This window comes from Dermacentor andersoni, chromosome 11, assembly GCF_023375885.2.
Source record: "Dermacentor andersoni chromosome 11, qqDerAnde1_hic_scaffold, whole genome shotgun sequence".
Lineage (NCBI taxonomy): Eukaryota > Metazoa > Arthropoda > Arachnida > Ixodida > Ixodidae > Dermacentor > Dermacentor andersoni.
The window spans coordinates 102,849,578-102,864,619 of NC_092824.1; positions in this window are offsets into that span (position 1 = coordinate 102,849,578).

Consider the following 15,042-nt stretch of genomic DNA (forward strand, 5'->3'; position numbering starts at 1 on the left):
TGTCGTAATTATTTTGTCCATATATTTTTCTTAATTCGTGCGGAGTGCCAAAGCTTGCTCGCCGGAGCTCTTGCAGCACACTCTTCATGTTTCGGCCACCTCATGATTGCCGTCTTTGTAGTGACGCGTAACAAAGAAGGTTCCGCGGTTGGAAATAAAGCAAGCAAGCCAAACAAAACTGCACTGGGAAACTTTTTCTCGGGCATTAAGTAACTTGGACTGTGTCAGAAAACATCAATCAATCAAACAAACAAATAATTTTTAAAAGATAGACTTCAGCGCTGAGTTTTTTTTTTTTTTTTTCTACTTGGACACCAGCATTTTACCACAACTCTTGAAAAGGTGGCAGCTCCAGCGATATAGCTTTGGCACCACGTGGTAACAAAGCGCGTGACTTGAAAACTTCATAAGGCATCATATATCGTACTTGTTACACGACAGCCGTTCCACGTAGAACTTGCGATAGTGGACACGCGTTTTATTTTTCTCCACATCGTAGTATGCACACATCCAATTATCAGGTCTTGTGTATAACGTGTTGAACCATAGAACCTATTATTAAACAACGGCATGACGTCTTCAGAGCTTCGCTGATTTTGTTTTGACTCCGAGAGTTCAGTGCACGTGGTCGACCTAAGAGAACGTCCAGTTGCCTCTGCCTCCCTCCCAACTGGCATGCCGAACCGTTATGCTTCGCCATACTGCACACAAGTACCGAGGCAGAGCGTGACTTCTTCACGCTTGCGTGGCGACAGCAGCAAGAAACCAGGCGGCACCGTTCGCTGTGGGTACGACTAGGGGGGGGGGGGCGCAGGGGAAAGGGTGGAGGAGGGAGGGGGGGTGCAATGTAGTTGGCGGGCTGCCGAGTTCCACTCGAGAGTTTAATTAAAAGCCCTGTCTCGCACCAGCGCGCGACTCGCCTAACGAGTTTGTTGTACACTGACGGGGCCGGCGCGATAGTGGCGCCCCGCGACGTGCGGAATCTGCACTTGGCACGGGAGTCCCGAAACAAGTGGCCTAGCCTCCTAGCAAACAAGAAACCATCCGGGCTGTCGCGTCTAGTTGAACGGAGTCGCGCTTTCCGAGGCGACGATCGATGCCCCTTTCTCAGGCCGTGCAACCCCCTCCCCCCCCCCCCACCCCCACGGAAACCGCGGTCGGAAACCACTATACCCCGATTCCGAACACCCTCTCTTAAGAGTGTCCTTGTTGTATGCTGTCCTGCGCACACGCTCCGAATGCGACGTCGCTTATTTTGTCACGCCTCCCTCCCTTCGGTGCGAGGCGCGAAAGTTAATTAGGTGGCCTGGACCGTGTCGCCCACTTAGCTTCGCATTCCGTTGCACGAAGAGTTTAACGAAGACGCACCAATTTCCTCTTCTTGCATCGAGGATGCATCGTAGTGCGTTCCTTTACTCGACTCGAGGTTTACATACATTCTCGACTCGAGGAAGTATGTACCGAGCCTATAAGGAAAGCTCTATTTCAGGACGTAGTTCCATACGTCTTTACAACAGCACCAAAGAAAGTGGTTTCTGAACCATCGGCGGTGGTTGCCCTGCTACTTTAGCTGCGAAGAAACGTGTCCTTAATAATAATGACGGAGATCTGTAGACGTACATTTACCTTGAACGTGGAGGAAAGAATGAACGGAGTCAGTGTGGAAAAGGTGCAGAGGACACGCCGTAATCTTTCCATATTTCCGAAAGTGTGCGAGAACGGGCGCTGTCTTTCGATGTGGTGGGAGGGGTTAAGAGATGTAAGAGTGAGTGGCACAGAAATTAGAAACACGTTTGTCAGCGGTTGGCATTTATGACACTAAATGAGAGCCCGTGAAGAAGTTATCGCGAAGTCTAGTAAGACATTCAACGAGGCTTTGTAAGCCTAGAGCAAAAAGCAACAGAAAAAACAAGGCGACGTTCAAGTTTCAACACAAGGGATGCTGCTCCTCTGGTCATACCTCTAAGGGGGGTATGAATACCCGTGCTCAGCTAACACTCCCCCCCCCCCCTCCACCCAACATTGATGGCACTCATGAAGAAGGTCGCTAAGAAATGTTCACTTTTTTATATATAGTTAATATTAAATTGTGGGGTTTTACGTGCCAAAACCACGATTCGATTATGAGAGACGCCGCAGTGGGGGACTTCGGAATAATTGGGACCACCAGGTGTCATATAACGTGCACCTAAACCGGGAGTTTTCGCATTCCGCCCCATCAAAATGCGGCCTCCCGTGGCTGGGATTCGATCCCGCGACCTCGTGCTTAGCAGCCCCCAACCCCATTTTTTATATATGTTTCGTATATCATTGCTTTCTTTTTCAGGTGGAAAAATTCAGCATGCTAATTGCATTTTTCTGACCCCACATCTGTTCGATGTTTATTATAACTGCCTAGAACTTCTTAATTTACGTCTTACCAATCAGGTTATACAGTCATTGACGAGTTAGATAATTATATGTAACTACCTAAGTGAATATCGTCAACAAAATGTATAGGTGGCTTCTTCTCCACTTCATTGTGAACAATAAGTATGTTCTTAGTTTTCCTAGTGCAAAATGATCCACCTTCTTTCTTTTTTGAAAGTTTGGTCCATGCCGGCTAGGACACCCCTACATGATTTAGGTACATGGCCAGTCATCATTTTGGGGATAGTGTGTAAGCTTTCTTGCCTTCAGTTTACTGCCCCCAAATCCTTTCAATAACTATAGTTGACTATACATTATAGAGAATTCATGCCGAGCGTTGCTGCTCACAAACGGACAGTGTTCACTAACGAAAGGAAAATTGAAGTGTATTGACGACCTCGGATACGCACCACAATTAGCACGAACTGACGTCTGTACGTTGCAATACCCTCAGCTCGTGAAGTCCATTAACGGGCTAAATTGACGTCGCAAACTATGATTTGGCGAATTATCAAAACGCCATTTCTACCACTGTATATTATCATAAATGTTAACGTTTTAGACGTCACCGTCACATTTCGAGATTGAATAGGTATTTCTGTGATTGCCCAAGTTGACTTCATGCATGCCTTTTAATTCAGACGTTCGTCCGTTCCTCTGCCTATGACAAAGTCCCAGTTTAACGAAGCAAATCCCTATAGCAAACACCGGGTTCAAACTCGAACAAACCGCCATGCGAAAAAGGAAGGCGGGGGAAGAGATTTAAGTAACACAAAAAAGAAGGTGAGAGAGGAGGTGCGGGTGACACAGACGAGTTACTCTTCTGACAGACCGAAGAGCCGGAAAGCCCGAAACGCCTGCCCCCATACGTTCCGCCCATAATAGTATCACGCCGCATTCTCCCAATCGGAGTGGGGTGGTGCCTCCTGACCTCTCGCGGCCTACGCGCACATTCGAGAGACTCCGCGTCGCTTCACACATTACGCACAGATCGCGACTCTTTGTCGAGCCAGATTCCCAGGAAGTCACTGATATAAAGCCACGCTCCTCGCTCGCGAACGGTGTATAAGCGACTTGAACCAGAAACTCGCCGCGGCTACAAACAGCCTTTGTGTCGTCACAAGCATCATCGCTCCAGTGCTCGCCGCCACGAGCAGCCCGCGGAGAGAAGTGCATTTGTGCCCGGCGTGCTTTTCTTGTTTCCAGGCCTCACAAAGAAACTTACGTTCCGCGGGCATCCTCGCTGCCCTTACAGCGAAGCGTCCCGTAGAGGCGAGTGAGTGGCAGACGAGCCCGCCCGCGCTAACATGCATGGTGCACGAGCTTCATACGGTGCTGCCGCCCCGCGGCGCGCGCTGTCCCTACGGGGGTGCTTTTCGCGCCTGAGCGATCAAAGCGGCCGCCGACCGACCGACAATGCGACACGAAGAGCCGGGAGAAGTCGATGTGGAGGGAAAGGGATCGGGGGGAGTGAGAGGGGGGGGGTCTTGTAGTGATTTGAAGAGGAGGATCTGTCAAATGCCCGGCGAGCATTATGATCTCCTGCGTCGCTGTACGGCGGGCGCGGCGACGGGTGCTCGAGTGGCCACGTCGGGCCGTTTAGTGGCCCGTCCGGCGGTGGGAAAAGCGATTAGGCGGGGCGTTTGCCAACGAACACATCGACCCAGCCGCTCTGCGTTGACTCTTTCCGCCGGCGCAAGCAGGCAGATGCGATTAGGGATGTCGCCGAGGCCATTTTGCTGCGCCAACACGGACGTCTCCAAGTTGAGCGTTAATGAAACACGAGAATTCAACGCAATAAGCCGGTACTAAAACAGGTGCTGTATTCCGTGTGTTCTACTTTCTGTGTTCATCAGCATTCATTTGGCGTCATGTCGTTAGCAATGCACCAGCTAAGCCAGCAGCATGTTATTTGGCTCCGAGGCTGTGTTACAGCTAAACTGTAAATCCGACTATAGGAACGTTCGAAAGCGTTCAGAAGTGTTAGGGAGAACTAAATATCGCATCGGGTGTGGAGGGAATTAAGCATACGGGAAGTGTGACGTGACAGCAAAGCTTTAAGTGCGTAGGTTAGATGCTTTGGATAAATTTTTAAAGCGAAAGCTTTACTGACCGTGAACTTGCGATTTCGCCGTGGCAGTGCTTCGAGGAGGCACATGACGTCACAACGCGCGCCTCGCCGCGGATATTTTTTTCTCTCTCTCTCTCTCTCTCTCTCTCTCTCGCTCCACTACTGCGCATGCGCCACTAGTAGCACCGAGCGACAGGTGTTCCACCGCTGCGCAGCGCGCCTTTCCGCCGCCGCCATTTGGTATGACGTCACACCACGTTCCTCGTCGTTGCGCTCGCCTCGCCAGCTGCGTCGCATGCCTGATAACATGTCGGAGGATTGAAAAGGAGAGCGTGCGTGCGCTGCAACCACAGTTGAGGTGGCAGTATGGACGGCGACAATTCTGATAAGCAGGAGGAGGCCTGGAATCAACATCGGAACGAGATGAAGAGGAAACGAATCGCTCAGGAAACAGACGAAAAGCACGCCGAACGACTGGCTAAACGCCGCAACATAGCTAGACAACCAGACTAACCTGGACTTGCAATCAAGATTAACCAAGGCTAACCATGCTTTTGCTACGTATATCCTGGCATAGCCGAGCTAAGCCACTGTCAATTTTTAGAAACTTGTCTTCGCCCTGTTTGGAGACCCTATACGAAGGGAGTGGAATGATGGAACAATTTGCTGACAGGACTAAATGCGGCATAGAGTTTCAATTTGAAGGGGTTGGATGGTGTGTCAGGGGTGATAAGGGTGCAAAGTTTGATGTTTGGGGGTTAATTGGGTGCACTGAATAAAAGTTACTAAATCTAGACTTCTTTCTCATTGAAGGCGTTCTACGAAGCGCATGGAATGTTTGTTCGCTGTCGTAGGAGAACTACTTGAGACATCGAGTTTACATTTAAGGGAATGAACCTGGCGTTCTCCAATTTTTCCTTCTGGCTAACCCTTCACTCCTCACAGTCAAAGGTAAACAACTACAGTGGGATGCGACTTTTCAGCATGTGTTGCTAAGAGATGCTGTGCCTCCAGGAGTTTATTACCAAAACTGCACAGCGAAAATCATTGGTATTTGACATATGCATATTATTTGTGGGAGTAAATTACATAATTCTACTGAACAAGCCTGAATTAAAACTTAGCAGCAATACGTTATAATTAATTTCACCATCTAAAGTATGATTGGGGACTTGTGAAGAACTTCCTGAATTTTTATCAAAGTGTCTCTCATAGGCATACAATACGTAGTGCTCGCTGCACAAAATGATCGAAACAACCCCACAAATTCGCCATTTTCTTGGTCCATGGCGATGTGCTGCCTCTGGTTCGGTTGCTACGAATCCACTCCTGGTGATTTTGCTGCACACATACTTCAACCAGGTACCTTAAATTGCCTCGCGTTTGTGTGCTGTTGTGTTTTGTGTGCATGTACATGTTTTTCGTGCACGTGCGTATGTTTTTTTTTATTCATTTGTTTGTCTTTTTACAGCGATAGTCCTTACGGGACCACTCAGGTGTTTGTTTCTGCCGCCGTACGAATTCGCTGTGACTACAAAACTACAAAAACTACAAAAAGAACTACAAAAAGATGACTTCTTATTATGCCTCGAAGGTTCGAACTCACGACCAACAGATTGGTAGTCCAAGGTTCTAACTCTCTTACGCATTTTTTATTTGTCTGACACGGTATTTGTTTTAACGGGTGCAACACTGTTTGGGAGAACTGCAAAGCCAACACTTCATAGATCGATGACCTCAAAAGGATATATAAAGCACGATGCGTACCCCTTGGAACACAGAAAATTGTATATAACTCCAAAATCAGGTCACGCCATTTGGGGTATATCTTTGTCCGACAACAATAACCGTAATCTGTTTCATTTGCGTTTCCTTTCACGAAAACTCTACGCCTGCTACTTTCCTGTCAAAAATGATATGCCGCGCCGATAACGCACGTACGTTTCGCGATTTGGAAACAGCGAGCGCGCCTCGTTTAATAAAGAACAGCATCCAGGATACATGGTGGCCATTGTTCTGGAACAAATGTATACGCCCCTAAGCGCGTAAACTGTTTTAGAGAGTTCTTGTGTGCCCTTGTCTTTCCTTGTGCCGTCGTTTAGCTGCCTCAAGATAGTTTCCAAATGTTCCAACAAGCTTAATTTTCAACCCTTCTGTTTTTTATAGACTACGAGCACTTCTGTATCCAACAGAGTGGCTATGACAGACAATAAATGAGAATAAAGGGGGTTAACCGAGGGGCCCGATTTTTATTAGTCATATCATAAGAAGCCAACAAACACTGACACCAAGGACAACATAAGGGAAATTACTTGTGCTTAATAAATGAAAACAAAGACAGATAAATTAATGGAAATGAAAGTGGATGAAAAACAACTTGCCGCAGGGGGGGGGGGGGGAACGATCCCACAACCTTCGCATTTCGCGTGCGATGCTCTACCAATTGAGCTACAGCGTCACAGCTTCCCCATCCACTTTCTTGGGTATTTATGTTTCCTAGTAGAACACTGGGAGTGTTAGCCAGCGCCACCACTCACAGACCTTGGCGGCGGATGTGGAACATCCTTTCTGCCACAGGCGTCACGAGAACGTGATCTCTTTGGGTGAAGGCTACCGGTCAATATCGTTTCTTTGTTTTCATTTAATAAGCACAAGTAATTTCCCCTGTGTTGTCCTTGGTGTCGGTGTTTGTTGGCTTCTTATGATATGATAGCCAAGTGATTCAGCGGTGGCACCCAGTCCTGTTGAAGGTCTGTGAGGTTGGACATGTTCTTCAAGTGAAGAATCGTTTGACCAAACTGAATAGAGGAAACAACGGGCTCGGCATTCTCGTTCAACATACGCGTCTTCCATAAAGAATACGTGCTGTCAAAAATGTTTTGTGAGAAAAAGAGAGAATGTACGGCCTTTTGTAATATTCTGTTCTCTATTAGCTTGGTTTTCTGTACTTTCAACAAAATTACTGCATCATTTTTCTGTACTTTTAATGAAGAAAACTTGATGGTTAGTGCACTTCATTAAAGCAGTGGGTCTTATTCTCCTCGTCACCGCAGCTTTCATGTAGTACGAAGGAGTCAAATGCTGGCATGCTGTACAGTAACAGATTGCACAAGTACAGGAAATGCGCTGCGTAGGACACGTGACACGTGACCACTGACACAACAAAGTATCTACCCTATGAGTTTATATAGCCACGATCTGGGTGATGCAAATTGACCGCCTCAGACGGTAGCCGGGCGAGCCATTCTACAGCGCCTTCGAAAGAGATCCGATTCCCGAGCGTACTTGGCCCTCAATGCTCTTGGTTACCTGTGTCTCGACGCTAGAGGTCAAACTAAGAGGTTGAAACCACTTTGGGCATTCGCGAGCCTCGATTGTTCGTTCACAATTCCTCACGTTTGCGCTAAGCGGAGTTCCCCTTTGGCGGCAACGCGTTCGCTCGTACTGGAACATCTTGAGACTGAATATGCACGTCATCTTCAAATTTTTGCTGATGGCTCTGTGGACAAGGTTAGAGAATCTAGTGCAGCTGCTTTTCACATTCCCTCTTTGAAGTATGATTGGTATGAAGTATGAAGAGTTGCCATTGAGGCAGCTCTAAAGAAACTACGGTTTTGTACGCCTCAACCTGTTGTCATTCTTACAGATTCAAAATCTGCCCTTCAAAGGTTAGAGCACGGGTTCCCTACTGATGCCTTATGTCTTAGCTCCTTACGCTCGGTGCACAATCTCCATATCGAAGGCTTCTCCATACGTTTCCAATGGGTACCCTCACACATATATGGCAACGAGATGGCGGACAGCCTCGCCCATAGAGCGCTGTCTGGGAATCCATTGATAAAAGCGCCACAAAAGGACAAGAGACTCTTCAGAGAAGCGGTGTCGTGCCATTTCAGTTCTTTGTGGAGCTCACCTCACAAGCCATGTGTGACCAAGGGCCTCAAAAGAAACCAAGCCACTTTACTGCTGCGCATTCGCACGGGCTCTGCTCGTACCCCTGCGTGGATGTATAAGACTGGCCTGGCGTTGTCTCCATTAAGTTCAACGTGTGGTGTGTGCGGTAACATAGATCATTACCTTATGTGCTGTACTCTGTATAACGCGGAAAGGAGTGCGTTATTCGGGTCCTTCAAGAAGACAGGAGTTCCTCACAGTTCTCTTCAGGACATTGTTTTCCCGCGCCGAAATCAGTTGTGTAGGAAGGAGGATTCTCGCCTTCTTTTAAATTACCTCCAGGACACGGATTCGGCCTCCACATGGTGACCTTAGGAGTGACTATTTGTATTTGTGAGGTCTGTGACTGATTTATGATTTATTTATTTTAAGTGTCGCTACGGTGGAGCAACTGCCGGCAACAACTGCAAGGCTAATCCCAACAGTAGCCTACAACCACTCAACTCAACATGACTAGCCTTGATTTCATGTGTAAGTTATTCCAAAACTAAGATTAATTGGTTCGAACCTATTGAACCTCAAACAGAAAAACGGAATTTTTCAATGAAATATCTGTTTCTCCCGCTGAAAGAAATTTTCTGTAGTATTTTCACATTTATATTTTACAGCGCAGTACAATTAGGAAAAACACATAAAATTGTACGTCATCTTCGTGGGGTGCAATCATATATCAGAGGGTATGCTGATTCAAAATAACGTATTTCGACGGAGTCCATTGCAGCACATCCGAATACAACTCATGAAGCAATGCAATATAGTCTCAGGTAAATCACAAAGGTGACAATTTACAGAAGATACGAATGCCTTTTTAAGCAATAAAATTTTCACATGCAACGTTTCACTGTGTAATGTAAAGCAAAAACTGTTTTTGTGCATATAACTTACATTTCGCTGCGCAGTTTCATTTGGTTCGGTTTTGTATCGAATATCTGTATACGGATAAACCTATCCAGCACAAATTTAATATCAATTCTTTTTTCCTCGACCCCATTAGCGCTCTGCGTTCTCTGGCTTGTCAGGGCATGACATACTTCACCGGAATCGCAAGATGCCTCCATCCCTATGCACATTTTTCTCTCGGCCACTCTGCCAAATGCCACTCTAGTGGAGAATATAAGTCCTGGAAAGCGCCATCGCGCTAGCAGCTGCTATGATTGACTAGCACCATCTCAGCATATGTGTACTAAGTACAGCTGGCGTGCTTGCTTTCTTTCCGTGGTTCATCGCCTCTGCAACTGGAAAGGCACTAGATGCATGCATGTAGCTACAAGGATGAAGCGCGCCTGATTAGTCCCCCATTAGTTTTATTCTTCAAACACTCACCTTCTTCTCATGCTTACTGGATGGCGCTGACGTCGTCTCGCTTTCTTCAACGATAGCGTGAGGCCTATTATTAGAATAGCCGAAATATAAGTTTGAGAAAAGCCGAGCGAATCCGCCAAGAAGAACCTAAAGGCTTGTTTTAGTAGAGACCAGCGGCTAAGTCTGGACGAGTAACAGGAGGAAGCAACGCCGCATTTCCACTTCACCACCAGACGGCGCAACTTCCAAAAACGAATAAGACTGACATTTCATTTATCTCCAGAAAGGGGGTTGCTCTTTCGCCCCGGTGTATGCTCACTCCAACAAAAATCGCACGAAGCAGTCTGAGGATTGCAGTGCATTATATTTGGCCAGCTATCACGTCACTTCACGTTAGGGACGAAACGGCAACTTTTTTTTTTCTTTAGTCCATAACCACGATCACCTGGGTCGAGTAAAATGCCAAGCTATAGCTCCAGCTCTCTAGTAATCAATAAACACCGTCTCCGTCTCACACAACAGCGCGAGTTCTCGTTTTCGAGATTTTTCACACTGAACGAAGGAACAACTGAAACGACTCGAGAAGGACCTGGAGGACCTTAATCGTGCGTCTCACGGCCCATTGCGTCGACTACGCTCTTTTTCCTTCGCTCATTTCGCTCCCTTTCGCTCTTTGCTTCGCTCTTCTTTTTTTCTTCGTGTTTTCTTCAGCTTTATTTCTCTCCTTCTGGGACACATGCAAATTCGCCACGCGCGTGTCGATGTGGGCGAGACACACACAAGCCGCGTCCCAGTTCACCCCTCATCTGCAGAAACCCTCTGCAATCTCGCCGATCGACCCTGCTCTCGCGACGCAGACGAACACACCGCTGTCCTTGTCGTCTGCTCTACTCAAACGAAGCCCTCGCGATGGAACGCACGCCGACACGCGCTCATGCTGGACGCAGGCACCAGCACAAAAGCTTTTCAACAATCGGGGGCAGGAAGAAAAATACGATGAGTAACAGAGGATGTATCAGACGCCACTCTACCTACGCAGAGCCGACGACTGTCGGTCAATCAGAAACAGATGCCGCGCAACTTACGGACAGCAGACGATTGAGTGGCAAGCGTATCATTCAATACTCAGTCTGCATGCTCCAAGGTGAGGACCGTTTGCTCGGTAACAAACCACAAATATACATTATATATATAGCAGACACCAACACAACATACAAACGAATGCAAAGAATAAAGAGATTGGAGCAGCATTGAAAGATATATGCGAATGACAAAGAACAGGGAAAGAAAACAACACAGTGGTTGCAGAATAAATAGACAAAAGAGAAAGCAAGAGCGAAAATGAAACTCAGGGTAGCGATACTGAGACTTCGTGAGGCTGTGTGCATTCAAGGAGGAATGACAAAACCAAGACCAAATCATAGATGATCTCAGATACAGACGAAAAAAGAGGAAACGAACAATTATGAGCAAGGATGAGTACAGCGACGGAGAGAGTCAGATACAAACATACAAACGAAAGAAAGAAAGAAAGAAAGAAAGAAAGAAAGAAAGAAAGAAAGAAAGAAAGAAAGAAAGAAAGAAAGGAAGTGCTTGTCCGAATGTCAGCGCGGTACGTCTGAAGAAGCGGAGGAGAGACAAAAGGTGCGGAAGGGAGGGGGCGAGGTGGGTGTGAAGGCGTAGAGTGGGAGTGGAGTTGTGCAACCATGTGTCGGTTTCAGAGGTCGCCGACGAGCGATATCCGTCCGCAGCGGTGCGAAAGCCTCAAGTCCCCATCATCAGTGCCGGATTCGGGCAGGCACAGGCACACACAGGGACGAGCGAGCACAGAATAATGCCCCCCCCCCCCCCCCCCCCCGAAAGTGGCTCCCTCTCGCGAGCCTGCCAGGAAAACCTGCCCCGCCGAACTCACCCCACCCGGACCCTTCTTTGTGGGGCCCCTCGCGGGAGCGTTACACAAGGGGGAGCCGGCGATGCCACGTGCTTCGTCCGCGTACACGCACGCACGCACGCGCAGACACAAACACCACCGGCTGCGAGCCCGGACGCATCGCGGACGAGCAGCACCGGTGCATGGTAAAAGAGGGGTGGTTCCGTTCCTGTTGCGACGACCGCGGAAAGGACTGTTTCTCTCTTTTCTTTGTCCTCTTGATACTTCTGGTGGCAATTACCGTGCCCGCGGGTAGCGAGGCGGCGCTGGAATCGCTCATGTATGCAGCGCACCCCCGTGGCTGCGTCTGTCACCGGAGGAGAGAATGAATGACGTTGATGAAGAGCACCGGTCATCGAGTGTAGCTGATAAAGTGCGCGCATAGCTTCTGCCCCGTGGGTTGCGGGCCCCCTGTTTGAGAAGCGGCAAAACTGCGCGCTCTGCGCTGCATATTAGAAAGGTGTCGCGCGCAGCCTTCGGCCCCCAGCATGACCTCAGGCTTCTATTAGACCGGCTTGATGGATTTCGCTAACCTATACACGACGCAAGCCCAAGGGGGCTCACCACGTAGCGTAACCCCCAAGTGCGACCTTTTAGTGTTATATAAAAAGACGAAGGACACTTACGAAGGCCGATGCGGCGCATGTTTTTCGAATGGATAGCGCTGCCTCTTGTACTGAAGGAGTGTGGGAAACAACTGCCGCTTGAATGGAACCCTCTATATAGCGCATGTTATGCATAGCCACCATGCCAGTGAAACCGTACATAAGTAGCTTGCCGGGATATGGAAGACTTTCGATGAAGTCCTTGTGTCGACTTCCTCTAGTCGATCTGTAACTACACTGTAAAATAATTTACACCCTTAAAAGTGAAAAATGGTGTAAATGTGTGTGTAACTCACACCCTCAGGGTGCGAGTTATAAACATATTTACACCCTTTTTCACTTTTAAGGGTGCGAATTATTTTACAGTGTATACCGAAAGCTGTTTTGTGGCATTCTGCAAACTTTTCCTGCAGCCTAAAGAACGACTTAGGCAGTTTCAAACCACGCTAAATGCGCGTTTGCATTAAATAAACTCTCTGCAGCTTTGCAAAATTTCTGCAGTCGGTTCGCGTGTGCCGGCATTCAGTAGACTTCCTGTGGCCTTTTCCGCAGCTTTGGTTAGTTAATTCGTTTTACACTTTAATCATGCACGTGGTTTGTTGAAATTTCGTGGAAGTTATGAAGATGTTGGAAGATATCCTGTTGTCGATTCACTGTAGTATAAAACTTTTCTTGACACGGTATACACTTTCATTGGCCTATAGTGAATTTCTGCAGCTGATTTAGACCCTTTCGGCAGGTGTAACCGATGGGTAACAAGATATTAGAGAGGGCTACTCAGAATAAAACATCCGAAAAAACAGCGGGGGCAGGCTCGACTTGCCCGAAAAACGCCGAGAACACGATGGCTCACATATTTAGGACAAATGCTCGAACACTGGGTGGTGACAAATAGATCATTCCTTTCTGGCAACTCCTTCCAGCAAAACATGGCCATAAGCGTGATGATAGTAGCTGTCACGAACGCCAGAAAAGACGACTTAAGTTTCTTCAAACAGTAATAGCTGTGAAAAAATCCAGCAAGCACTGCGTTAGAACGAAACCCCAAGATCGCATGTCTTGTTCGTGCTATACTTTCTTTTGAAGGTGCATTTGCCGCTACTTCCTCCAATGCTATGTGATGATAGGTCCGCTAAATGAAGCAAGCAGTGTGTAAAATATATGGGAAGGAGATATCAGTCAGTACCGCGTGTGTGTGCGTGTGCGTGTGCGAGCCAGCTGCGGATTCGATCCCGGCCGTGGCTGGCTCAAATTGACGCGGGCTAAATGAGAAAGCGCTCGTGCATTTTGCACTTGGGTGCATGTTAAACAACCCCAGCTGGTCAACCTAATACGGAATGCCCCACTACAACGTGCCTCATAATCATAACGCAGTTCTAGCCTCTAAAACCCCCAGAATTTTCGCTATCTTGATTTTCTTTTCTCACGTGTGTTTCTCTTCTAGTAGAAATGGATTCCTTATGTATCGTTCGTTTTTGAAGCACAATAAATTGCTTGTACTTCAATATTTTAGTTAACACCCCCTCCTGGCATTTGGCTACGGGTCCAACGGGTGTAGCTTATTTTAAAAGAAGTGAAATAAAGAGAGAGAGAAACAAAAAGTCGTAACCTAATGGACAACAGTGATCTGCGAGGCTTAGCACATGCCTACATTGCCTGCTTTCTACCTGAGGCAGGGATGCACGGAGACTAATTTAAGACTAAATTGAGAACTAAATTGACAACTTCACCGTCCCAATGCTGCGCATTGGGCTAGGAGGGACGCGGTAGTTGGTCATCTGCCGTGGTGCATAACACGGCGCATAACAGTTAGTTTCTTTTTCCCTAGCGTTTTATAAGGCCAGGTCGGCTACGCTCCCGAATTCGTGCAATAGTGGGTGTTACGCGACGCACTGCAGATTATGTCTATGACATTTTGAGAGCATTCGTTACTTTCGATGTGTTGTGTGCCCGTTGTGAGCGATAGTTACCGGGGTACAATTTTGCTGATTATTTCCTTCATTTATTCAGCGCATTTCGTTTTATTTCTGCAATATTTTCGTGTTACTTTATTTCCTATTAGGTAAGCAACTACTCATATATCTTTCATTCTGTTCCACCTTAAGCTTATCGTGATGATCTAACTTTTCATGTTGCTGTCTTTACATAAAATTTTCGAGTGTTGCCGTTAGATTAAGTGTTTCATGAAATACCTGATCAGGGACACAGTTTCCCGTTTAGCTTGCAATTGTTCGGTAATGGTATACAAATAACATTTGGAATATTTCCATTATGTGTACTCAGCATCCCCTATTTGACTGCTAATTAATGTTTTTCATACTCTGACATTCAGGATCGAGGTCCCCATACATATGTGTGCTCCGGTATCTCGGCTATATTTAGGTATAAATGTCTGACACTGATTAAACTGAACAAACTGAAACTGAATGCACAACGCCCTTCCTGGTTGTCAGAGCACGTGAACTCAGATATAGCCAAAGGGCGAGAGAAGGACGCGTTACTGAAACCCTCCGAATCGTGAAGAAAGTGTACATCTAGTATATATATATTTGCGCACACAGCATCATGACAAACATTTAGATTTCACCGAATAGCAACCGCATCTCCGAAATATACACACAACTCCACCAGGGCTTCAAGAAAGATCGCCGAGGCATAAACGATGAGGCGGGCAAGGAGTGATGCACAAAGAAATCGCTATAATGGTGCTCGACATTCAGGATGTATATAGAAAAAACTTTCGTGAATGGAGTTGTTCCCCGCAAAGGGCA